At 52.3% G+C, this 25712-nt stretch overlaps 1 protein-coding gene across 4 annotated transcripts in view; it reads left to right on the top strand.

Moving 5' to 3' along the window:
• The window catches only part of LOC131672620 (double-stranded RNA-specific editase Adar-like), a 623043-nt gene that overhangs the window by 9800 nt on the left and 587531 nt on the right, over nucleotides 1-25712 (top strand). The gene's annotated exons all lie outside the window — the stretch shown is intronic.

Here is a 25712-nt window from a genome sequence, read left to right as displayed (position 1 = left end):
AAGAATTTTCGTGTGCATGTATCAATTATAAAATAAATTAATAATTTGAAATAATCTTCGATTGCTGGTTAAAACCTTAATATAAATAAAAATAAAACTAGGTAACCTACGCAATACATTGGCAATATAACAAGATATATAACAAGATGAAAATGCAATAAGAAAAGCAACAAGAGATGAAAGAGTGTGGGACAATAATATCACACTGATATATATGACAATAAGAGAAACAAAATAAAGATACGCAGGTCGCAGAACACAAAAGAAAATAAGTCGCATAAGATAAAGGGGGAAGAAAATCGTGTGAGCAACGAGGATAGGCGGGCTTCAATTAAAGACTTCAAGGAGGCAGATAAATCTAATCGGCAACGACAGATACTGCGAGTCATGTAACAACTACATTAAAAGGATGGAAGAAGGAGAAGAGCGATAAGAAGAAATAAAATCTGGACAGAAAACGGAGGAAAATTCAATATTGCAGCTTTTATGTGTTGAAGGGAGGGAAATTATAAGAGAGGTAGGAATCAGGTGTTTGCAGGTAATTTGAACTGTCAGTGAAGGCTGAGACGTTGAACGGAAGGGATACGGTAGGTAATTTTCGAATGGATGAGAGGTTAGTTAAGGATTCGGACGTGACCCTCTAAATGAAGTGCTGATGTTCCAGGACCATGAAGAGGGAGAACAGCCATAACTTGAGCTCCATATATTTGGAAATGTCAAAGTCAGTTATGGACAGTTGATTTAGCAGGTAGATGGAACGAATTGTAAAAGAGAGGTTCCAAGTCGAAGTATGCGGAGCTGGATATGAGAAAGCTGAAGGTAAATTACGGGAGGAACGTTTTATATGAAGAGAGTTTTGTGGTTGGAAATGGGTGGTAGGTACGAGGGTGGTCCGATAAGTACTTAGCCTCATCGCCCGATGGCGCCACTCTCGCAAAAGAAATATTCTATCACGTAGTACAACCTTCTCGATGGTTACTGTCAAGATTTTAGCCGGATCGGAGTTGTAGTTTATTTTTGAGAGCGTGTGAAATCAAGTGTGTCCGTTGATTTTTGAAAAATGGAAAAAGAGTAGTATCGGTCGGTGATTCGATTCTTGTTTTTGGAAGGGAAATAGCGCAGCGAAATCAAAAAGCGCTTGGATGCTGTGTACGGTGACTCTTCTCCTTCGATGGCGACCGTCAAAAATTGGTTTAACGAGTTTCAACGTGGTCGCACGTCGATTTTCGAAGAGCCACGTCCAGGTGCTCGGAAAACGGCTACCACGGAGGATAACGTGACATAAATTCACGATCTCATATTGGCAGATCGACGATTGAAGGTGTGCGAGATAGCTAAGATCGTAGGCATCTCAAAAGACCGCGTGGGTCATGTTCTGCATGAAATTTTGGGCATGAGAAAGATGTCGGCGCGATGGGTACCGCGTTTACTCACTCCGGACAACAAACGCAACCGTGAAACAACTTCAGAGCAATGTCTGACGCTGTTTAAGCGCAATCCGAAGGAGTTTCTGCGTCGTTTCGTGACAATCGACGAAACATGGATCCACTGGTATACACCAGAGACCAAGGAACAGTCGAAACAGTGGACTTTACCCGGCGAAAGTGCTCCGAAGAAGGCGAAGACTGCCCCATCGGCCGGAAAGGTGATGGCCACCGTTTTCTGGGATTCACAAGATGTGATCTACGTCGACTACCTGGAGAGAGGCAAAACGGTCACAGGGCTGTACTATGCCGAATTATTGTGCAGATTCGACGTCGAATTGCAGAAAAAACGGTCCCATTTGGCGAAGAAAAAAGTGCTCCTCCACCATGACAACGCACCGGCTCACACCTCCGCCGTCGCCATGGCCAAATTGGTCGAATTAGGCTACTAACTGCTGCCCCATCCACCGTATTCTCCAGATTTAGCCCCATGCGACTTCTTTTTGTTTCCAAACTTGAAAAAGTCACTCGCCGGGCAGAAATTTGAGTCGAATGACGAGGTAATCGCTGCCACGGAAGCCTAAAATTTCCGTTTTTCTTTTGTAGGCTAAGTACTTATCAGACCACCCTCGTATGAGAGATGTGAAAGAGAAACTGTTTTGTAAGCAAGAAGGATTAATGAAATGTTTTTGTGAGATTCAAGGGAGAGCCATCCAAGACGTAGTCTATGAAAGGTGACGTGGGTTTCAATGTCAGGGGATGGGATGAAAGGATGAAACCAGTAGCGAAACGGAGACAGGCATTGTGAGCAACTTGTAGAGCAAGCCGCCTCGTTTTGTCCAGGTTGTCGAAGACAATAGAAGCATAAGTAAAATGAGGGAAGATGAGTGATTTGATTAGGTAAGATCGGGGTGAAATCGCGAGAGACTTCTTGTAAAATTTAAGCGAATTTAGATTCATGTAGATCTTTTTGAGTGTATTGTTGATGTGAGTTTTCCACTGTAAGGATGAGGATATCGTGAGTCCAAGACTTTTGACGGAGGAGGAAAATGGAATGATGATGTTATTAATGAAGATTTGAGGGAGGGAATCTAGATGTAGAGAGGATAGATAAACCTCACTGCCGATAACAATGACACGGGTTTTGGAAACATTTAGTTGCAAACACCATTTGAAGTAGCCCAGTCCGCGACTGCCTGGGCATCAAGTTGAACTTAGTGAGGGCTGGAATAATTTCAGAGGAAGAACAATGATGATAGATTTGAGTGTCATCAGCATATATATCATGTGCTGTCAGAAATGCAGTACCTTGAAAATGAAAATGGAAAATAAAAGAGGTCTAAGGACGCTGCCCTGGGGCACTCTAGAACGGACGCGCAGCCAGCCGGACAATGAGCCATCCCGATCAACCACAGCCTGCAACCGATCCGACAGGTAACAAAAAAACCAGCGAAGTGTTGAGTCTGCCAGGTTACAGGCTCGCAGTTTTTGGATGAGCAAGTCATGAGGGATACTGTCAAGCGCTTTGGAGAAGTCGAACAACACAAGAATCGTGAACTGACGTATCTCAACAGCGCGTCTGACATTATCCAACAGACCAACCACAGTGGTCTCAGTAGAATGCCCCTTGCGAAGACCAGCTTGCCTTGAGTCTAAGAAATTGCTGGTCTCCAGATAGTTCGATAGTTGGTTATGAAGTAAGCGCTCCAGGACCTTGGACGACTCGTAAAGCTGAGGTATTGGCCGGGTATCAGAGGGAGACTGGGGAGCTTTAATTTTTGAGAGAGGGCAGATGATAGTACATTTCCAGGCAAAGCAGGAAAAGCTGAAGTGAGGATGGATTGGTTTATAATGAGTGTGAGTAGAGAAGGTAGGGAGCTAAGACCAAGTTTTAGCATTTGAGCAGAGAGGCCATCATTACCCTTGCCTTTGGAGCGAAGGGCCAAAACCTCGGACTCAACTTCACGCTGAGAGACACTAGAGAAGGTGAAGGGTTGTGGAAAATGAGAAGGAATCGGTTCAAATATCGGAGTATTAATTATGTCATCGAAAGCTTGTTTAGTTAGAGCAGAGTGACGAGTGGCCACTGAAACGTACTGATGATTCAGGATGTTAGGGGAGAAGAAGAGTAGTGGAAAAGGAAGAAGGTTGGAAGCTATACCCATGGTCACGGAGGGCTCCCCATTTGTGAGTGATAGACTTTGCATTGTGAATGGTGTCATGAATGAAGGAAAATGCTAAGTTCCATCCCTATTCCTATCCTATTTTTCTGCTTGAGAGGGAGTAAGTACAATTAAAGGAACACAGTTTTCCGCATAAGCAATTTCATGTCATAAAACATCATTTTAACTATAGTACAGTGTTGTGTTCTTGATAATATACGATAATATAAAGCAGTTTTCTACGAAAAATTTTCAATGTTGTATAAAAAACAGTTTTTATAGATAATTTGACTGAAATCCGTTCATTAAAGTTAAACCGAAATTCCGTATATTGAAGTTGAATTCGTCATCAAAACTGAATCAAATGGAGGTTGATTTATTTTTTAAGACATAATACAATTATTTATAATATAAATGAATTGTGATTATCTATTGGTTTTTATCACAATATGCCGTCTATTACATATTTTGAAGATGCCATAGAAAATTTACGAAGAACTTATTTTCAGCTAAATTTTTGGATATTGAAGATCTTATTCGATATAAAGATATAGCAAAGGCGATACACACAAATAAATAAAGGCGATACACACAAATAAATAAAGGAAATACACACAAAGCAATCCTGATTTAAGTAGAGCAATTGCTCAGAGCTATCAAACTTGTTCTTCACAATTTGATTTCACTTGAAATAAAATTCAATTGTCAAATAAAAGTTGGTGGTAATATATTAGTAACACAGTCTTCTACTTCTCATCAACAATCTGAAGAAATGTAAGTTGTTGTATGGTGATCCATACAATTTGCTTTCAAGAATCGAATTCATATAGCTATCATAGTTAATCGTATTCATTTATATATTAATTCTTTTTCAATTGAAGTGTTTAAGCTATTAAAAGCATAAGTAAAAAAGTTTCTTTCCATTTATGATTCTTTGAAAATAAATACTTAGATGGGAGCATAATTCGTTGTTAAAAAATAGTATGAAAAGGAGGCTTAGATGAAATATTTTGAAAAGACTAAAAATGTTTGTATCTACAATAAGATAAGATATAATAAGATACCTATAATAATCTTAAGATATTCATTAGTGGTGCGTATACTTTTGCATTTTTGTTAGAAAAGGGAAAAAAATTTGTAATTCCTTTTTTTGTTACGGTGTAGGCTGGTCATGGCCTACACCGTGCGTCCCTTCTCTCTCTCCGACATCGGCAAGGGCTCATGGCGGGCATCTGGCGCACGTATGTTTCGTGCCTGATGCCAGTCTTTTGTTTCAGCATCGGTTTCTCTCTTCATCAAGAATGAGAGAGAGAGATTGATTGATTGATTGATTGATTAATCTTTATTAAACCATGGGGTAGGACCCCGTGTGGTTGGAAGAAATACACAGTTGACAATATATAATAGTGATAGTGACAATAGCAGTATTGTAAGCGTATAAACGGCATGTTTTAGCAAGTGGATTGTTGCAATACAGCAGTCGAATCTAGTTGATACATAGAAGTGCAAGGCAGCGCAAATGTACATGTAGAGACTAAGCTAATTATATAATCTAAGAATACAAATAAGAGAACCTCAGAGAGGTGCGCACGAGCTTAATATATAAACTTAATTAACGCAGTGGGAGGGGGGCATATTTACAGTTTAGATTGGAGGGAGAGATTTGGTTCATCATTCAGGAATCGATAACGCAAATATCTGCCGCCTACCAGTAGATATGAAGGATTAGGAGCGAACGCAGAGACGTTGTACGGGCGTGGAATATGGGGTAGGTAAGCGAGGGAGGCTGTACCTGTCATTTGCTCCTGTGCAACCCGGATAGCGAATCTGTCAATTTCAAGGAGGAAAAGAAGATCAAATAACCAGTATTTGAATTCAGTGAGTCGTTCCAAGGAAAAAGTGGTCACTGCAAGTTGGTTTAGGAGATCCATACCTCTAATTGCGAATGATCTCTTCCAGGACTCAGTGCGTGGAGCACGAAAGTGGAAGGCCGCGGGTATATTGCGAATAGAGCGGCGGGCGATAGTAAGTTGGTTCAGTAGTGATATGTGGCCAGTCAGATACGACGGGCCATTGTTACAAACGACCTTATAAAATAGTTTTGCGAGGGCTAGTTGACGTGTCGATGAGAGTGTGAGCCAACGTAGTTTCAGGCGGTGGAATGTAACATGAGAGGTGAGATTATTATTTGGTAGGAATGGGATGTTACCAGAGACGAATCGGACACAGGCATTTTGCGCCACCTGGAGGTCACGAGTACGTGTCTTGAAGACGGTGGACGAGAAGTTTAGCAGTGGGAGTACCAGTGACTCAACCAAAGTCTTGCGGAGAGCGAGCGACAAAGAACGGCGATAGAACTTAAGAGAGCTGAGAGAGCCGTTAACCTTCCTCACTACGTCTGAAGTATGTGACTTCCATTAGAGCGTAGGAGAGAGGGTGACCCCAAGGCTCCTGGCCGCCATCACGAAGGGGATCTTATGTCCGTTGACGGTGATGCAAGGCAAAGTGGTGAGGTCAAGGGCAGTCACATACAATTCGCTGCCCAAGATCATAGCCTTCGTTTTGGCAAGGTTGAGATCAAGGCCATTGCCCAAGGCCCAATCAGCCACCGCTTGTGCATCTCGCTGGGCCTCCACGATGCCACGCTCAATGTCCCGCGGGGAACAATGCACATATATTTGCGTGTCATCCGCATAGATGATATACTTGGCAGATGACAAGACCATCGGAAGGTCGTTGATGTAGATGGCAAAGAGTAGAGGGCCAAGGACACTCCCCTGCGGGACACCGGTGGAAGCGCTGAGCCACTCAGAGACAACGCCTCCCTCATCTACCACCGCCTGAACGCGATCCGCCAAATAGTTGAAAAACCATTTGAGGGCTTTGTCGGAGAGGTTTATATTGCGCAGTTTGGTGATCAGTCGCAAGTGGCAGATGCGATCAAAGGCTTTTGAGAAGTCAAAAAGCACAAGGATGGTGAGAAGCCTATTTTCGGTAGCAAACCGAACATCGTCGAGAAGACCAAGGAGCGCGGTCTCGGTAGAATGTCCCCTTCTAAATCCGGCTTGGCGGGAGTCGAGCAGGTGATGCTGCTGAAGGTAGGCTGACCATTGACGATGGACGAGGCGCTCGAAGAGCTTCGAGGGCTCACATAGCTTAGCAATAGGTCGTGTGTCCGAAAGGGAGGTAGGAGATTTCACTTTGGAGAGCGGGACAATTTGCGTGCGCTTCCAGAGCGTGGGGAAAAGTGAGTTGGCAATTGAGTGATTAAAAAGCATGGTGTAGTACGGAAGGACAGTTTGCGAAACCATCGAGAGCATTCTCAGCGAGATCCCGTCCTCTCCTTTTGACTTTGAGTGGGCATCCGCGAGAACATCCTCCACGTCCTTGACTGACACCGGGTTTAGATTGAATTGGGGAAATGAGAATGAGCGAGAGAGTGGTATCGATGTGAGATTGTCGTAGCAGGAAAGAGTAATAAGCGGAAGCTGGTTAACGATTTTGGCGAAGTGACAGTTTAACGCTGTGGGTGAGAAAAATGATAGTGGAGACAGCATGGATTTTTGTGCAATGCCGAGACAGCGAAGCTCTCTCCATTTGGTCTTGGGATCTGTGGCAGATGCAAGTTTGGCCGAGATGTGGTTATTTTTTGCAGTGTCAAGCAGGTTTGAAACACGGTTTCGAAGGTCTTTGTACCTCCGAATGTCACCTGGAAGCGCAGTTATTTTTGCTCGCTTGTACGCCGCCGTGCGAGCACGCATGAGGATGCGAATGTCAGCTGATACCCACGGCTTAGCCTTGGCAGACAGTTTTGTCTGGCGAACCGGGGCAAGGGTGTCGAAGGCTTTCAGCACGGCGTTTGAGAGGAAGCGTTCGAGTGAATCCAGGGACATTTGAGTTGGGTCAGTAAGAGTAGTCTGCGGTGATGGATACTGTACGGCAACGCTCTCGGCAACCAGTAAATTTAGCTGTACTGTGTCAACACTTTTCAGTTTGCGAATGAAGATGGTTTTCGTGGCTGAGGGGGGAACCGTGGCGTAGATAGAAAGCTCGATAAGGTCGTGACAGTCAATAAATGGGGCCGGCGTTTTTGAAAAGGAGTGGATATCTGTGTAATTTTTAATTAAGAAGAGGTCCAGAAGAGTGTGAGAAGCATGACCATCCTGGAATCGATGACAAGTAGGCAGCATGGAGACGACTTTTAAGGCGTAGCGCTCGATTTATTCTCGGAGCACGTTGACGTAGTGTAGTGTGTGCGATAAGAGATTGCAGTTGAAATCCCCACAAATTATCACGTCATGATAATTTGGGAGAAGAGGGACAATGGTTTGGAAAAAATTCAGTGGAGCCAACGCAGACGGGCGACGATAGACTACAGCAAGTAGAAGTTTTGCATGTTGTTGTCGTAATTCCACCACCAAAAATTCTGACGCATTGTAGTCATCAGGATGCGATTTGGCAATTATGCGAACGGAGAAGCTGTCACGAATGTAGAGAGCAACACCACTACCTTCCATGGCTGAGCGATCATGTCGAAATAGGTTGAATCCAGAGAGAGAGAGGTGAGAGTCAGCCACAGTATCCTTTAGGAACGTTTCTGTGATGGCAACAGCATCATAGTGTGAGTGGGATACTCTGTCCTCAAGAAGGGCGAAATGGCCGCCGTGGTTCAGGCGGTTCACATTTGCATGTGCTACACAGAAAATGGGAGGGGGGGGGGCAACAATTGGGGGCTGTATTGACCCTGAGGGTCAATCAGTGGTAGGTGGATTTCCCATAGTGCATTCAGTGGGAAGGGATGCATCATCTGCGATGTGGGAAGGTTGACGGTAGTTCGTCCCACTTGAGAGTGAAGGCTCCGCCGTATACATTGCCAGTGAAGACATTCGAGGGGCAGCATCGGGACTGATGCTCGGATGATTTAGAAGTGGGGGTTGGCCAGTGTGAGAATTGGAGGATGCTGTAACAGCGGATGAAGGATGAGCGGGCAGAACGGGGAGCAGATGCGGACCAGAGTTTTGCGCCGTTTTCCGGCCACGGTTTTTCTGCAAGCATTTTTGTTGGTGCGTGGCTTGCAGGTGCGGTAGCTGGGGCTGTTGGAGTGGCTGATGCTGGGGTTGGGCATGGAACGTTTGGGGCTGGTGATATTGTTGCTGCAGGGACGGGGGTTGTTGATGAAGCTGTTGAGACAATTGGGGTGGCGGATGCTGTAGTAGCTGCTGACTATGCAGAGGTTCCTGTTGTTGCTGCCGTTGAGGTGGTTGCTGCTGCTGTTGCTGTGGTTGCTGCTGCTGTTGCTGTAGTGGTTGTTGCGCTTGTTGGTATTGTAGTAGTGAAGGTAACTGATGCGGGTATTGATGCTGATTACTTTGTGGTTGCTACAGTCGCTGGGACTTTCGTGGAATGAATGGTCGAGAGCCACGAGTAGGGGTAATAGCGTTGAGTGAGAGGTTTGCTGAGCGATTTTGATTTTGATTGGGGAAGAGACGGTGTAGATCCTCCTCGCAGAGAATCGGCAAAAGCTCAGAATTAAATGTCGGTCGCACGAAGATACGCAGATTGCGGACTACAGGACGGAGATAGCCAAGAGATGTGCAGGCAGCTCTAGCTTTTGTGAGGAGATCGTAGATGACTTTGGGGTAGACTGGGCGCACGTAGACAGGGGTGCTTCCACCGCACCCAAAAATGGATAGGGCGGTGAGCTCACGAATACGAGCTGTTGCAGCGATAACGCGATCGCGAGAGGAGGTTGATGAGAGGTAGAATGAGAAAGTGATAAAAGGGGGGCGTGGGTGAGGGGACTCTGCGGGGGCGTCAACATTTTGTTGCGCATTTTGGTAGCGGTTTGGCTGATACCATTCTCGGGTGGCCTCGATAGCAGGCATGTCATGGCCGTGGCCAAAACCAAGGGCGCTTAATATGTAGCGAGCGGCATCATACAGCGAGCCATTAAACTGCGAGGGGAGCCCGCGAACCATAATCTCTGGGGTATCAATGTGTGCAGCAAGTTTATTGTTGATATCATTTTGTTTGACGGAATGCTGGAGAGTGGAGCTGATAGAGTTGATATCGCTTCTGAGGTCTTGGAATTCCTCGAGGAAGCCAACAAACCAAGTAGGTGGTTTATCAGACATGATTGGCTCAGATGTAGGCTCTACCTGTATAGTCTGGTGAGAGGCAGTAGAGGAATTCTCCAACGATGCAGGCGAGGATCTGTCTACAGTTGTTGGATTGCGGCGTAACAATGGAGGACCCAGGCAATGGAGTTTCGGTGCGTGTAAGCTAGACAGAGTGGGCGAGGCGAGCCGCTTCTTGGAGAGATAAGGTAAGAGGGACGCGCCAGCGGCCGGTGGACCTACTGGTGAAGACTGGGGAAGAGCCTCGACGACAGACGCCAACGACGAGTCGCTGCTACTTGTATGTTGATGACTCCTGCAGATGAATGGTTCAGATCCCCTGGGACGCAGTGACGGCGATACACAGTCGATATGAAGGAGCGCGTTACATTCAGTGCATAAAAGAGTATTGTCGATACGGCGCAGGGAAAACAGGCATTTAGCGTATTGACTGGACATAGAATCAGGCCGGTGTAGACAGACAGGGGAAAGCTACTTGAGCGAGAGATGCTGGCAGAGGCAACAGTTGATTGTCCGAACGTAGAGAGTTTGACGAATTTCGAATTTCGCGGGTGATTGCGTGCCTAGCAGACTCTAGCCAGCAACTTTTCCCAGCTGAGCAGGTATACAAACGTACAAGCAAAATATAAACATAAACACAGTATATGGAAACTCAGCGATACTTATAAGAACGTATTATATGAAATGCACGATAACGCAAGGGAATACAATAATGCAAATTTATGCAACGCATATAAGGATGCAGATAGGCATGCACGAGATTTGTGTTTTTTCTCTCTCTCTCACCAACATGTAGGTAGAATGTAGTCGAGAACAGCTACGGCAGGTTGGAGCAAAGTCGAGTGTGTTCAATGAGTGCAGCAGCAACGATATGCAGCTAATGCAGTGGACGCAGATGAGACCGTAGTGTGTAGTAGCACAGATGAAACCGTAGTGTGTAGAAGCGTAGGTGTGCAGAAGCGTGTGTGTGTAAGGCGTTGTTGCTTAAGTTTGTAGGTTATGTTGTGTAGCCGGGTATTTAATCGCCTCCGCGGCTCGAAAAAGGCAATAAAAATTGCGATTTATTGCCAAGGCATGAGAGCCGCAGTTGGCGAATACCCTGCAAAGTGAGTTTTCACTCCAAGAAGGAAAACAAAATGAGTAAGGCAGAGTATTAACGGAGCGGAAGAAGGAGGTGTTGTACGTACCACAGAGAGAGAGAGAGAGAGAAAGAGAGAGAGAGAGAGAGAGAGAGAGAGAGAGAGAGAGAAGAGAGAGAGAGAGAGAGAGAGAGAGAGAGAGAGAGAGTGTTGCTATAGTGCAACTATAGTGCGACACTAGCCACGCTTGGCGGTGCCGCGTGCCGCCGATTAGGTAAGTGAGTGGGGAGGGCGTGAGAAGCAGTCTCTCACGCACTATTGCGTCGCTTCTCGCGAGAATTAAGGAAGCGACTCCGAGATCGAGAGCATACCAGTCAACGCACCAACAGTATCCTCGAGAGCGGCCCTTTGTCCACCAGTCACGCCATATCCAAGGAGGTCACCAGCCGGCAGAAAGGCGATCAACGTGCCAGCCCAACGGACTTCGCCAATTAACAGGTCATACGCTCTCCACTCGTTTCTCTTCCTTAATCGTGTAACGGAATTATTTAAGCCGACTATTCGTTGGAGAATATTTGCTCGCGGCCGTCCGCACAATATTTATCAAAGGAGGGCTCGGGAGGCACGAATGCTCCCACGACTGAATGGCACACCGAGCGTGTGTGCCAATCGCGCACGAATTAAAGGAAAATCGGGAAAACGAACGGGTTGACGCAGTGATTTATGACACAAATATATATATTAACAATTTATTATTACAAACACAAGAAATGAAAAATAAAGAAAGACACACAAATTAATAATTAGACGGAGCACGCACACTCCGTCTCGCAAATCGGCCTAATACAAGAAAACGCTAATCCGCTTAATCAGATTATCGGCAATCACTGCCCGATAATCCGCTTAAGCCCAAACGCCCGCGAACGCACTCGCGACCTCAACACCCGGCAACGGGGGCCGGCATCACTGCCCGACCTGCACCGTTGCACCCGCGAACACCCCGGACATGCAAGAGAGCGAGAGAAAGAGAGAGAGAGAGAGAAAACCGGCACCGACCTTCACAACGGCGACCTCAGGTGAAGATGGCCGCTCCCGGTCAACGGCTGCGGCTTGCTGCTGCTACTGATGTTGTTGCTGTTGCTGTTGCTGCTGCAGCTGTTGCTGTTGTCGCTGTTGCGGCTGTTCAGCTGTTGCTGCTGGTGCTACTGCTCAGCCGCTCGCCGGATTCGCTCGCCGAACACGCGCGCGCCAGCGGTACGGGCTTCGCCGTTACCCGCGCACACCGGTGCTGGGCGGCAAGACTTGGCTGGGCGCGACCCAGCCACTCACTCCAAACACGAGAAAAAATTACCACCGATGCGCGCCCACACACCGGATGCGCATCCACCAACAAAACGACGACGAAGCACCGCACCGCTTCAAAAACCAACGGAAAAACCAACAAAATCGGCGACGAATGAAAGTAACACGCGCACGCGATCGGCCAGCCCAAACGATACTGCCGATTTTCCCCCCCCGGCTGCGCACGCATCGGATCCGTGCGCAGCTCGCGCTCTCCCCATCCCGCTCGCTCTCCCGCATGACGATCCTGGCAACGGATCGCCATCCCGTCGGCCGCCCTCAGCTCCGCCAATGCCCGTTCGCCGCACCTCAAACAAAGAAAAACCAGGCATGAGAGTGTATACCAACACACTCTCAGCCCGGGTGTAGCGAACGGACAAGAGAGAGACGAAGGAGAAGTCGGCGAGCCGAAATTCTCCGTCACAGCCCCCCCGTAGCAACCGATCCTGTACCAGGATCGGGAGCTATCCCCCGCTCTCATCGTCCGTGTGTCACACCCGGGCTGGGTCCCGAGTGCAAACTCGGCCCGACGGCAATTCTGCCCGGGGAGCCTCGCATCTCGCTGACCACGAGCGAACAAGAATGGTGGGTCATCACTACCTATAACGGGACAACAAAAGAAACTACAAATACAGGGGATCACACGACATCCCCTAACGATACTCCCGAAAACGAAACATGCGTCATTGCGGGGTTCAGAGCGCCACTTACCTTGGGTCCCGCGTGGCCTCACCCACTGGCCACCCTCGCGGGCGGGAGGCTGCGATACCTGATCAGCCTCCTCCACAAGGCGCAGGCGATCCTCTCGGGACAGCCCGGCAAGGTAAGCCAGGACCCTCACACGAGAGGACGGCCTCGGCGCCGACGGCACTGGTGACACCGATGGTGGTGAGGGCGTCACCGACGCCACAGGTGGTAGTGGCGTCTCCGGCGCCAAAGATGTTGATGGCGCCGTTTGTGCCGTCGGGAGCACTGGCGGCTCCGTGGTTGGTGAGCCCCGCTCGGCCCGAGCTCGGACCTCAGCCAGAAGCCGGCGTCGAGCCCGACGCCTAGCCGCCACCGAGGTGGGCGATGGCGTGCCCTGCTTGGCGGCGGCGGCTCCGGCCTCGGGCCGAGGCAGCTGACACCGGCTTGCCAGCGCGCCATCGGCGGTCTGATGGTCGACCGCGGTGCGCGCTGGAGAGACCCGCTTGGCCTCAATCCCCTTCCTCGTGCGCCGCCCCCCCGCTCGGGTCACAGGGCGAAAATGGCCGTCACCGCAAAGGCGGTAGACGATACCATCATCACCCACGACCCGACGCGAAGACGACGCCGAGGCGGGGACGGACAAACCCGTCTCCAGGGTAGGTGAAGGTGTCACGGTCGCCGCGGCTTCCGGCACCAGACCAACCCGAGCCTCGGATGGAGACGTCGACGGGGCCTTCCCCACCAGTCCCGCGGGTGGAGACGAATCCGAGTTCCCCACAAGTGGAGAACCGGCCCTCACCGTCTCCTTCTGGGGGCACCCAACCTCACCGGACGCGTCCGGCTCCGCCGACGATCGGCACCGAGGAAACTCCTCCTGTCGAGGAGTTGGCTCCTCACCGATGTAGCGGAACTCTACGTCCCTGGTGAAATCGGGCAGCCGCCCAGACCTCTTCTTACGAGACGGTTGAGGGGTCGCCTCTTCCCTGTATCCCGCGGGAGGGTAGAGGCCCCGGCCCCCGGTCGCGACAGTTGGGAGCGCCACACGCTTCGGCTGCTCCGCTTGTACCCCCGACGCCGGGAGGAAACGATACTCGAGAGGGATTTCATCCCTTCTCGAGTGGCCGCGAGATGGACGCGGCTTCTCCCGAATCGCCGGGAGCACGTTCCGGGCTCCCGGACACCGTAACTCGGTGCCCAGACCGGGGTTACGTGGCTCAACGAGAGCCTGCAGACCCCGGGTCCGTGCCGTCCGGAGCCCCATGGGCGAGCCCGCGTACAGGCGCTCCACCAGTTTTCCCTGCCGCGGCCCGCGGGCGGCCAGGTTGGCCAGCGCCCTCTGCAACGGCAGTGCCTGGCGAGCCGGGCCGGAGTTGAGACTATTGTCCCACTCCGACCTACCCTTCAGTGGAGAGGCCTCCACCGGGACCATCCTGGCCACCAAGGCCTCACTGGCCCGGCGTTCCCGCGCCAGCCGCTCAGCACGCGGCAGAGATCGGACAGCGGAAAACGGCGCCCCGGAAGGAGTCGCCAAGGGAATTGGCTCCTCCCCCAGGTACGCCGCGAGCTCCAGTTGCGCGGCTCCGCTGCCGAGCTCCAGCGCGTCCCCAGCAGACGCGGACATGGAGGCGTCCTCCACCTCCGGACATGGCTCGCCAGACCCACGAACGGGGAAAGGCCCACTGCCCCGGGGTTCGGAGGGCATCACGGCGGCCACCGAGGCCACACTCCCCCCGAACCGCGCAGAACTCACCTCAACGACCGAGTTGGCCACCGGTCTGGCTTCCGCCGCGGCATCACTGCCCGCCGCGGAGCCTTTCAATGGCTCCGGTGTCGAGGTCGGGGCCGACCCCTCACCTCCAGACCCGCTGTCCGTCCCGACGAGGGCTCCCAGTTTGCGGATCTCGTCCGCCAGTGACATGCTGCTGGACCTGTAACCAACCAATCAACCCAATCTAGAGCCTACCCAATAATACTCTGTCGGGACACCACAATGACCGCATGCAACACCAACACACCATAAACAAGAGTGACGACAAAAAGAAAACACTCACGATTCGCACGACTGGAAAACGCAAAACTCGACCCACCATTCGCCGACTTACAAACTATTGGCCGTTTCTACACACACGCTGTCGCTCGGTTCGAACGCGGAGGGACATATCGCTTTAACTCCTTCACGTGTACGCGGTCCACCTGCTTCTTGCTATCCGTCGTCAGAATATACAATTCTGGGGACAGCACCTCCAGCACCTTATACGGACTGATATACAAAGGGTCAAGTTTGGCGTTCCTACCTTGCGCTGCGTTGGACAGAGTGTGGGAGCGTCGCAAGACCAAATCCCCCTCTTGGAACTGGACGAACCGGTGGCCACGATCATAGTGGCGCTTCTGCCTGTCCTGCGCCTGCTCAATATGCCTGACCACCAGGCTCCTCAGAGCATTGAGGCGCTTCAGCCGGTCCGCCCACTCCTCAGGAGACAACCGAACAAAAGGGCCCTGCACCTCTACTTCCCTACGCAGGCTCTTCGCTTGACGCGGTTCCCGACCAAAATTGAGGAACGCCGGTGACACCTTTGTACTCGCCTGTACCGCCGTATTTATAGCATGCCGAAACTCGTGCAGGTGCTTATCCCAGTCGCGATGATCATGATCTACAAAAATGGAGATCATGGTCTTCAACGTCTTGATCGCACGTTCACAAAAGTCTGCCTGTTGATGGTAGGGTGGGCAGGGCACGTGTTCAATCCCATACTCTTCGAGTACGGTCATGAAGTCCGCCCCGCAATAGTTCTTACCACTGTCGCTGACCAAATACTCCGGAACTTCCCACCGGAATAAAATAAGTTCCTCGAGCGCACATCCTAACATCTTACCGGTCGCGACTGTCAGTGGTTTGAACTCCACCAATTTCGTAAACAAGTCCTGGAAAACCACCAGGTACTTGTAACGATTTTTGCTGCGGGGCAGTTCAACAACATCCGTGGCAATCACTGCCCACGGACGCTCCACCACACGCTTGCTCATCAGACCTTGTGGCGCGCGTTGTTCTAGTTTGTACCTCTGGCAGGCCGGGCAAGACTGCACAAAACCCTGCACGTCAAACCACATGCCAGGCCAGAAGTACTCGCGCGCTATGCGATCGTACGTTTTCTCGCGTCCGAAATGTCCGGTCGACGGTTCGCAATGAGCATCCCGCATCACACGTTCTCGATGCTCACCCGGAACTACGAGTCGCCAGCACTGTTCCTTATGAGTCACTGGATCTAGGAGTTCATTCGTGCCGTACTTGTACAGCATTCCGTCCTCAACCTTCCACCCGCGGTACTTAAGTGGACGCGCTTCCACGTCCTTCATCAGCTGAAGGTACCACGGGTCGTTGATGACTTCGAATGCTGCAGCCTCCACGTCGCTCCCAAACCCACGAGACAACGCATCAGGGACATGGTGGAGTGTCCCCTTGCGATACACCAGCTCGAAGTCCCATTGCTGCAACTCGAGGATCCAGCGGGCCAGACGTCCCGTCGGATCCTTCTTGTTCTTCAACCAGGTCAGAGCCGTATGATCGGTGACTGCAATAAAATGCGCGCCCTCGATGTACGGTCTGAACTTCTGGATTCCGAACAGCAGCCCTAGGCACTCGAGCTCGGACACGGTGTAATTTTTCTCGTGCTCATTAAGCATGCGACTCGCGTAACATATCGGGTGATCGTACCCTTCGTCGTCTTTTTGCATCAGGCAAGCACCCAGTGCATAAGACGACGCGTCGCAGTGCACGTAGAACGGCCGGCAAAAATCCGGTCGCACAAGCACGGGAGCTTCCGTAAGAGCTCGCTTGAGCGCATCGAACGCTCGTTGCTGCTCGGAGTCCCAGTGCCATGCTTCGCCCTTGTGCAACAGCTTCGTTAAGGGTACTTTCAGATGTGACTCATGCTCGATGAACCTGGAGTACCATCCACACATCCCCAGGAAACGACGCAGCTGTTTGTTGTTCTGCGGGGCTGGAAAGTCCAGCACAGGCTGAACTCGATCAGAGTCAGGCCGCAGCCCACCCTCGTCGAGAAGATATCCCAGGAACGTGACCCTGGAGCAACCAAATTCACTCTTCTCGACGTTGATCTCCAGCCCCGCCCGGACCATGCGCTCCAGCGCCTTCTCGAGCCACACCAAGTGATCCTCGAACGTTTCTGTGACTACGATCACATCGTCGAGGTACTTGAATACATGCGGCTCGAAATCTGGTCCGAACAGCGCGTCCATCAAGCGCATGAAGGTTGCGGGAGCGTTGACCAGACCAAAAATCATCCGGTTACACTCCCAGAGCCCGCAACCCGGCGCACCAAACGCCGTGTACTTTCTACTATCTTCCTGCAAGGGTACCTGTAAATAGGCACTCTTGAGGTCGATCTTAGAAATGTACCGGGCTCCTCGCAACCTATCGAGAATCACATCTATCCCCGGCATGGGGTAAACATCGATCCGAGTGGTCTTGTTCACCGGCCTCAGGTCGATGCACAAACGGTAGCTACCATCGTGCTTTTTCACGACCACCGGTGCACTGCACCACTCGCTCTGAGACGGACGTATCACTCCTTTCTGATACCAGTCCTGAATCTCCTGGCGAATAAACTCCGTAACCTGCGGAGAGTACCTGCGCATCGGCGTCTTAATTGGCCTGGCACCTTGCACATCAATGACGTGCTCGATAAGGTCCGTTTGCGCAGGGGACCTCTCCGGCACCACTCGCCGCACCAACGTCTCAACCTGGAGTCGTTGGGGCTCCTGCAGTGCCGAAAGTCCTCCTACCTCCGCGGTCAATTGGAGCTTTCCTGGTTGGTCGGGAAAGTACACCCGGCCATCTTGCCATTGGGCAAAATCATGCCAACTCTCCCGACCTGCGACACTCCATGCATTATGTTCGGCATCCATACGGAAACCAAACGCACGGATGAAGTCCTGTCCAAGGAGCATATCGTACTGCAATCCCTGCTCGCACGCATACGCCTCAATGGACCGGACCACAGTGTCGATCTCGATCACCAGCCTCAGTTTTCCTATCATACTGACTGATGTACCCGAGAAACCATTTACTGCTCCCGGAGTTTTCCTCACCTGAGCCTGGAAGTCTTGCGTGACTCGGCAGCCTACCACTGACACTTGCGCTCCGGTGTCAAACAGCGCACTGTAAGGCTCGCTATTGATGAGCAATATGAGCAGAGGACGGTTCTCCGTTACCATGTCAACTGCGGGATCTCCGTTGTCAGAGGCGCCCGGGCAACCCGTTGTGTCACTCACAACGCCCACCCCCGCCGGAACCGACGAAGCTTTCAGCTCTCTCGTCGCGTTTCTCACGCACGGGGAAGCCTCTGTACCCGGCACCTCGCGTCCACGCAGTTGACCTGTCCGCTCTAAGAACCCCTGCAAGGTCTGACAACCGGGGGCAACTTGCTGCGATTGCTCGCTCGCAAGTCGCCTCACACACAGTTGCGACCTAGGGCTCCCCTGCTCACCTCGCACTTCCTGGGACTCGCTTCCGTCAGCCACCTGCCAACGGCTCTCGAGTCGCCGGCTCAGTTGTCGCCAGTATTCATACGTCTCAGGCCCCGGATCTTCTTGGGGTCTTACGCGTATGTCCCATCCGCTGTGCTCCACGCCGGCTGCCCTCTGCGAGTTATGGCGGAGAGCGTAGGGCCACCGTTCCCCGCTGACCTGTTTTCCGCCATCCGACGAATCGGCTCGCAGTTGATGCACGTGCGAAACGTGCAGTTGGGCGCCTGGCAGTTTTGGCACGACGCGGCCGGGGCTCCAAAGGGGCAGCTGGGGGCATAATGGCCCACCCGGTTGCATCGGTAGCACACAGGTGCTCCACGAGCCTGGTCGTTCTGGCGGCCAGTATTATGCGGGCACTGTGACCGTCTATGTCCCTCCCCGTTGCAACCAAAACAACGACCTCGAAACGGGGATGGACCCTGGCCGCCTCCAGAACTTGCGCCACCCTGTCCCTGCTGCAGGACTACAGCTCGCGCTGGAGCCTGCAGGGACGGCGCTGCTCGCGGGTTCGTGCCCCCACCGGCAACCTTCCCTTGGGCCTGGGCGTTGGGATAACGCCCGGGTGCTGAGTGCATCACTGCACTCGCCATGCACCCCTCAGCCCCCGAACCGCCACACGACGAACGCCCCGAAACCTGTGCTCCCGAGGACTTGGCACCCTTGTTCTTCTTCTTCTTCTGCTTCGGCTTGCTGGCCGGCTGCTCCTTGGAGGTTTGGGAGACCTCGACGGCAATCTCTGCAACGTGGGTCTTCCTTGCCTTCCCTCGGTACGCAGCATCCTCCACCAGCAAGTTATCCTTGGCAGAAGGTGGGTGCCATCTCCTCTCGCGGTCCTGGTGCCTCTCCAACCTGTCTCCATAATAACGGAGATCGCGGAGGTCGTGTACGGGTCTATCTCGGAGGTAGCGCCCATACTCCGGGTTCAACCCGGCCATCGCCAACCGCACTTGCCGTCTGTCGGACGGAGGAGGCCGCATCCGCCGCACGATACTCTGGAATGCGGTGAGGTAGTCAGCGATCGACTCATCCTCACCCTGCATCCGGCGGCTCAACTCACAGTAGAGCTCCACACGGTCCAACGTCCGGCAGTACTGGTGGCGGAAATCAACCGCAAAATCGTGGAAGGTGCGCCACCCTCCAAGGTTGTTCGCCAACCAAACCTCCGCGCGATCGGAGAAGATCGCATCCAGGGCCGGGAGCACCTCACAATCGGGGAGGTTATATAACCTCACGCAGCGCTTCAACTTCTCCAGGAAGCGTTCTGCACCCGATCCCGCGGCGCCGTTGAACCGCACGTTCCAGGCCCTAAACGCCGAAATCGCATCGGCGGGCCTGCCATTCAAACGGCCGCGCGACCTCTCCCTGCGCGCGCCTCGATGGCCCGAACGTACGCGCCCCCGACGACACCGGTGATGGCGTCGCCGGTGGCACGCGTCACGTCATCGCTGGAAGAACTTCCAGCGATGGAGGGCTCGGATTCGGAGGAACTCGTGGCTTCCCGGCTGTGCCGCCCTCTGCGCGGCCGTCTCCTGGGCCTCAAATGCGCCTTGCTCGCCTCACTAGGCGAGTCTGACGTTGAGGACAGCAGCAGCGGGGGCCTCGTCAGGACAGGTCGTCGCTCCTCCTCGAATCCACTCGAGGCGGCGAAGTGCTGTCGCCACTCGCGTGCGAGTTTGCGAGGGCACCTGCGTTTGGGAGAGTCCAAACCCGTTAACCGCTCCCCCTGCTGGGGGTCAGCTGCGGGGCCGCCCGGGCCCATCGGGGGCCGGGGCCGCAGCGGGGAGGGCTGTACCGTCGGGATCCCGGACACCAGCGGGGCCGTACCAGCAGGCCCATAACCCAAGACCTGTAATGCCGCCAGCACCTGCTGCAAAAATAGCGGGTCAAGAGGCGGCACTGGCACCGCTGGAACCGGGACGGGTCCGGCAGCCACGTCCCCCGGGCCCTCAGCCTGCTCCAGGTGGGCCCCCCGTGGCAACGCCGCAGCTACCGCAGCCTCTCTCGCGGTATCACCGGAGTCGGAGCCTGTCGAGGCGCTCCGTACCTCCTCCTCAAGCAGGGTACGGTTGCCCTGGTCCTCGCTCAAGACCGGCCCAACTCCAGGAGGGGAGTGCTTCACCTTCCCCTGGACCGTTGAGCTGAGCAAGGACACGTCACCCGTTTCCGTGCGAGCGAAAAAGGGATTTCGGGCCAGAGTATCCTCAAACCGTGCGCGCAAACTCTGGTCCGGCACTACGTCGTGCGCTTCGCTAGAGGAGGAGTCGGGGATGCGCCCCGACATAAAGTCAGAGGGGAAAAGGGGCACCTCAGTTCCGGATCGCGTATTCGCCAAGAACACGCGGAAAACGCGGTCCTGTAGCACCGGGAGTCCACCCTCTGTGGTTAGCCCCTGAGTCCGCATATACCTCACCAGTTCCTCCCGCGGAACCCTGGTGATGCTGGCCCTCAGGTGCTGTAACTCCGGCTGCCTAGATAATCGGCGCATAAACAAATTCGCGTCGGCTGCGGGGGGCGACATCTTAACGGGACCGAGCGACAGACGCGACGCGATTGCTGCCCAGCGATCCTAAAAAAAACGGAAACGAAAAAAAAACAACAACAATCGCGACAACGACCTCGGCACCAAAAGGGGACAAGAAGGGGGGGGGGGAACAGCGCCTGTCCTGCGGTCTCTCGGTCAACCACTGACCGGGCCGGGCCGCAAGGAGGGTCGCGGCAATCACTGCTCCTGCAGCTGAGACTGGAGTTCTTGAGCGCACCGCCAGGCACTCCCCACCTCGTTGATCCCCAGACGCACGTGTCTGAAGTCGAGGAGGAGAGTAGGCTGCTCAGGGATCCGGGGATGATTGCAGACCCAGTGCGAGGCCCCACAGGTTTCCCTGGGTCCTGGGCATTGGCTCGCACCCCCTGGTCCACTGTAAACTTGGGACGTTCGACACTGTCCTGGTCCTCGGTCTGTGTCGAAGCGTCCCGAGAAGCCTTCTTCGGGGCGACCCACGACGAATCCCGGAGAACCTCTGCCACCGAGGCATTACGCCGATCCCTTCGGGTGGTCCCTTCCAACTGGACCCTGGCGAAGCTCCGCAGATCTTCAATTAGCTGCGTCGCATCAGAGCCCAGTTGCAGATCTAACAGCATCTGCGTGACCACCTCGAAGGTCTCCTCTTCGACGACGATTCTCCGGTCCATCTGAAACATCCAAAAAACAACAAATTTCGGATGAATCTCCCTGCGCGAAGAAACAATCCTAATAATAGCCGCATCCCACCGAGTTATACGCTCCCTCGCGATTCTTTGTGTAAACGTCCTGGCCCTCGTCGGTTACCGCTCGGTTTTATCGGCCCAACCGTCCTTTGTACGACGGGCACGGTCCTTCGAGGCCTACCTCTCCCTCTATTCACCTTCACGGGAGAGTTGTTGCCCCTCGCTGGACCGGTGACCGTCTCTGGAACCTTTCGAGGTCGACCTCGACCTCTCTTAGTTGGGGCAGATATCGGTAACTCCGACGTCTCGGTGGGAACTTTATCTACGACCGTGGGGGCTGCTAACTGGACCCGCTCGCTATCTGATAAATCCCCTCCCGGATTTTCGCGCGCATTCGCGGAATCGTTCGCATCCTCCGACGGCAGTTCTTCTGGCGGCTCGCGAGGTTCGATGACCTCCTCGCTTTCCTCATCCTCACCCGGACCGTAATATGGTTTAAGGTCTTTGGCATGGAAGAGCTCAGACAGGATCTTCAGCCGATTGCCTAGCCTGTACGTGTTGGAACCACAAACCTCTTCAATCACGTACGGACCGGCATATTTCGGCGCTAATTTAGCTGAAATACCTTGAGCAGCTGAAGATAGAATCCTGTTCCTCTTCCAAACCCAATCTCCGACCTTAAACTCGGGTTGCCGTCTCTTCCGGTCATAATAAACCGCCTGACGCGCAGCTTCCTCCTTTGACTTGGAGTTAGCTCTCTCCCACAAATTAGGAAGCTTCTCCATATGTTCAGCCCAATCTTCCACAGTCTGACCCTCCGAACATTCAAGGGCCTGCTGATCTTGGGTTCTTCTGAACGTCAAAGGAGGTACCGGCTGACGCCCAAACATGAGCATCGCAGGACTATATCCGGTGGCGCTATGAGTTGCCGAGTTCAACGCGAAGTTGAACTCTGACCGGTGTTCATCCCAGCTCTTATGATCACGGCTTACGTAAGACGTGATCATGGTCTTGAGTGTCCTGTTTACTCGCTCTGTGGGATTCTCTTGGGGATGATACACGGGAGTCAAAGCGCGCTGGATGCCGTTCATCTGCAGGTATGAATCGACCTCCTGATTCTTAAATTCGGTTCCATTATCCGACAAGAATACCTCTGGCGCACCAAACCTAGTGACGATCCTCTCGTGTAATTCCCTTGCGATTGTCTTCCCATTGGCCTTGCGTATCGCAACACACTCTACCCAGCGAGTAAACAAGTCTATAAAGACTAAGATATACTCAAAACCTCGAGAGCTTTTGGGAAACGGACCAGTGATATCACCGGCCACCACCTGCCAGGGTCGTGATACTTGTCTACGACCCATCAGCCCGCAAGGTGCTCTTTGTTCCACCTTGCATTGCTGACATACCGGGCAACTCTTTACGTACTCCCTGACCTGATCATACATTTTAGGCCAGTAGTACAAGCGCCTAGCCCTGGAGAACGTACGCTCTCGTCCTTGATGTCCTGCAGTAGGAGCATCATGGACTTCCTGGAGCACCTGGTACCTTTTCTCCCTAGGCACCGCAAGCTTCCACGCTTCATCGTTGTCGATGGACCCTTCACCATCCTCATCAGGCTGATAATGATACAGTCTCCCTCCCACCACCTTCCAAGTAGGATGAGAGTGTGGGTCCTGGCATACTTCCTGGTATTGTTGCAAATACCAGGCGTCAGTGGTCTCCGGCCGACTATTTATAGCACTCACTTCAATCCCCTCCTCCTCATAGGCCCTAGATAAAGCGTCTGGCACCACATTGAGATCCCCTCTTCGATATTCGATATCGAAGACATTGCCTTGTAATGCTAGCGCCCATCGCGCTTATCTTCCTGTGGGATTTCTCATATTGTGGAGCCATTTCAGGCAACTATGATCAGTGATGACCTTGAAGTGATGCCCTTCAATATACGGCCGGAACTTTCCAATGGCCCATACCACTGCCAAGCACTCTTTCTCGGAGACCGTATAATTTCTCTCAGCACTGTTGAGTGATCGGCTGGCGTATTCTATTACACGCTCCTCTCCATCGACATCCTGTGCGAGAACTGCCCCGATCCCACTGTCACTAGCATCAGTTTGCAGTACAAACTGACCGTTCGGATCGGGTGATTGCAGTATTGGGGCGGAAGTCATCCCCTCCTGCAATCTCGTGAAAGCTCGCTCTTGCTCCTCCTCCCAAGAGAAACGTACATTCTTCTTTGTCAGGCGATTTATATGTTCAGCGATCATGGCAAAGTCGGGTATAAAACGTCTATGCCACGAGGTCATTCCCATGAATCGCTTCACCTGTTTGACAGTCCGGGGTGTTGGATACTCTAATATCGGGCGTATTTTCTCGGGATCTGGTCTTACTCCGTCCTGGTTCACAAGAACTCCCAAGTACCTGACTTCCGTCTTACAGAAGTGACTTTTATCTTTGTTGATGGTTAGGCCCGCACCTAGAATTCTTTTTAATACCCTTTCTAGGTGCCGCTTATGCTCCTCAAAGGACGACGAAACCACAATTACGTCGTCAAGGTAAGCAAAAGCGAATGGATCCATATCCGGGCCTATCACCTTGTCCATCAACCTCTGGAAGGTCGCTCCTGCGTATGACAGTCCGAAGGGCATTCTCTTAAATTGAAAGTGCCCTAATCCAGGAACTGTAAACGCTGATATTGGACGCGATTCTTCCTTTAAGGGAATTTGATGGTACGCACTGCTCAAGTCCAAAGTAGATATGAACTTTGCATCCCTTATTCGTCTTAGGATGTCGTTCATATATGGCAAAGGATAGGCATCAGGTTTGGTAATTGCATTTACCTTTTGATAATTCACACAAAACCTATATTTTCCATCTGCCTTCTTTACCATTACTACTGGACTTGACCATCCGCTGGTCGCTGGTTCGATAACATCCTTTTCCAGCATATCTTTGACCAGCGTGTGCATTTCCTCTCGCACTCTATCTGAGACTGGGTAATATTTCTGTTTGATGGGTCGAGCATTTCCAACATCTATTTCATGCTCAACCCCCACGGCACAACCTAAAGCCTGACCCCCGTCAGGAATCAATCTTCTGACGAGGTCTTCAATTTCTTCAAGCTGTGACTCCGTGGCTTCCCATAGTCCTACCGGTGCGAGAAATGTCGTACCATCAATTCCAGCTACTTCCATTGGTACTTTCACTTGGGCGTCCTTAAGCCATAATTCATCCTCATCGGGATCCAAAATTGCGCGGAACTCTCTTATAAAGTTCGCGCCTACATAGCAGTCATCTGTGAGCAGCGGCGTAATGGCGACTCTGATTGTCTTCGTGATTCCCCCTACTTTAAAAGGGAACATCACGTGACCAATTATAGGGCACGGGCGTCCATCAGCAAGCTTTGCATCGCCCGCCCTGGTCACATTCAACCCGAGTCTCATCTCCGATGCCAATCTCAGCCCTGATTGACCCATGACCGTGGATGAGGCGCCGGTATCATAGAGTGCTCTGATTTTAAAGTCACCTATGTCTACCCGCAACCACCACCTGGTCTCATCCTCTCGGTCATATCCACGAGTCCCATCTTCGCCTCCTTTCATCGTGCTTTTCAGCGGCTTTTTCCCTTCCGCTGCCGCGATGACGGTGGGCTGGCTTCTACTCGTGGATCCCTTCGGCAGAGGAGCTTTCTGTGTGGAGGGGCTCTCCTTGGAGTCTTCCCCCTCCTCCACAACCTGTATGTGGCCATCTGGTCCTTTCAGGATAACCACTCCCCTATTCTGCCGAGGGCTGACATCGGGTTCAATTGCCTTCCGCTCTAATATACTGCTATGTCCTGGGCTATCTCGATGCCCTCCCAGGACTCGTTTGGATCCCTGGGTCGCCGACAACTTGCTGTTTCCCATCGGCGACCCGCAGCGAGAGGTCGAATTTACTGGAGGCGCGAAGATGACCTCTTCTCTTCGCTCTCCTTGTCGTTTCCCTTGTTGCAATCTGGGCAGAACTTGCGACTAAAACCCAGTTTGCCACAAGCGGAACATTGGAGAGGCTTAGTAAAGTCTATCTTCCGCCTCTGCCCTTCTCGCCGCTCGCCAGGAGACCTGGAAGAAGGAGAATTTTTCCTTCCGC

This window comes from Phymastichus coffea, unplaced genomic scaffold (assembly GCF_024137745.1).
Source record: "Phymastichus coffea isolate CEN01 unplaced genomic scaffold, Cenicafe_Pcof_1.1 PCOF00012, whole genome shotgun sequence".
NCBI lineage: Eukaryota > Metazoa > Arthropoda > Insecta > Hymenoptera > Eulophidae > Phymastichus > Phymastichus coffea.
Note: the sequence above shows the minus strand (reverse complement) of the source record. Positions and strands in the feature narration are given on the sequence as shown.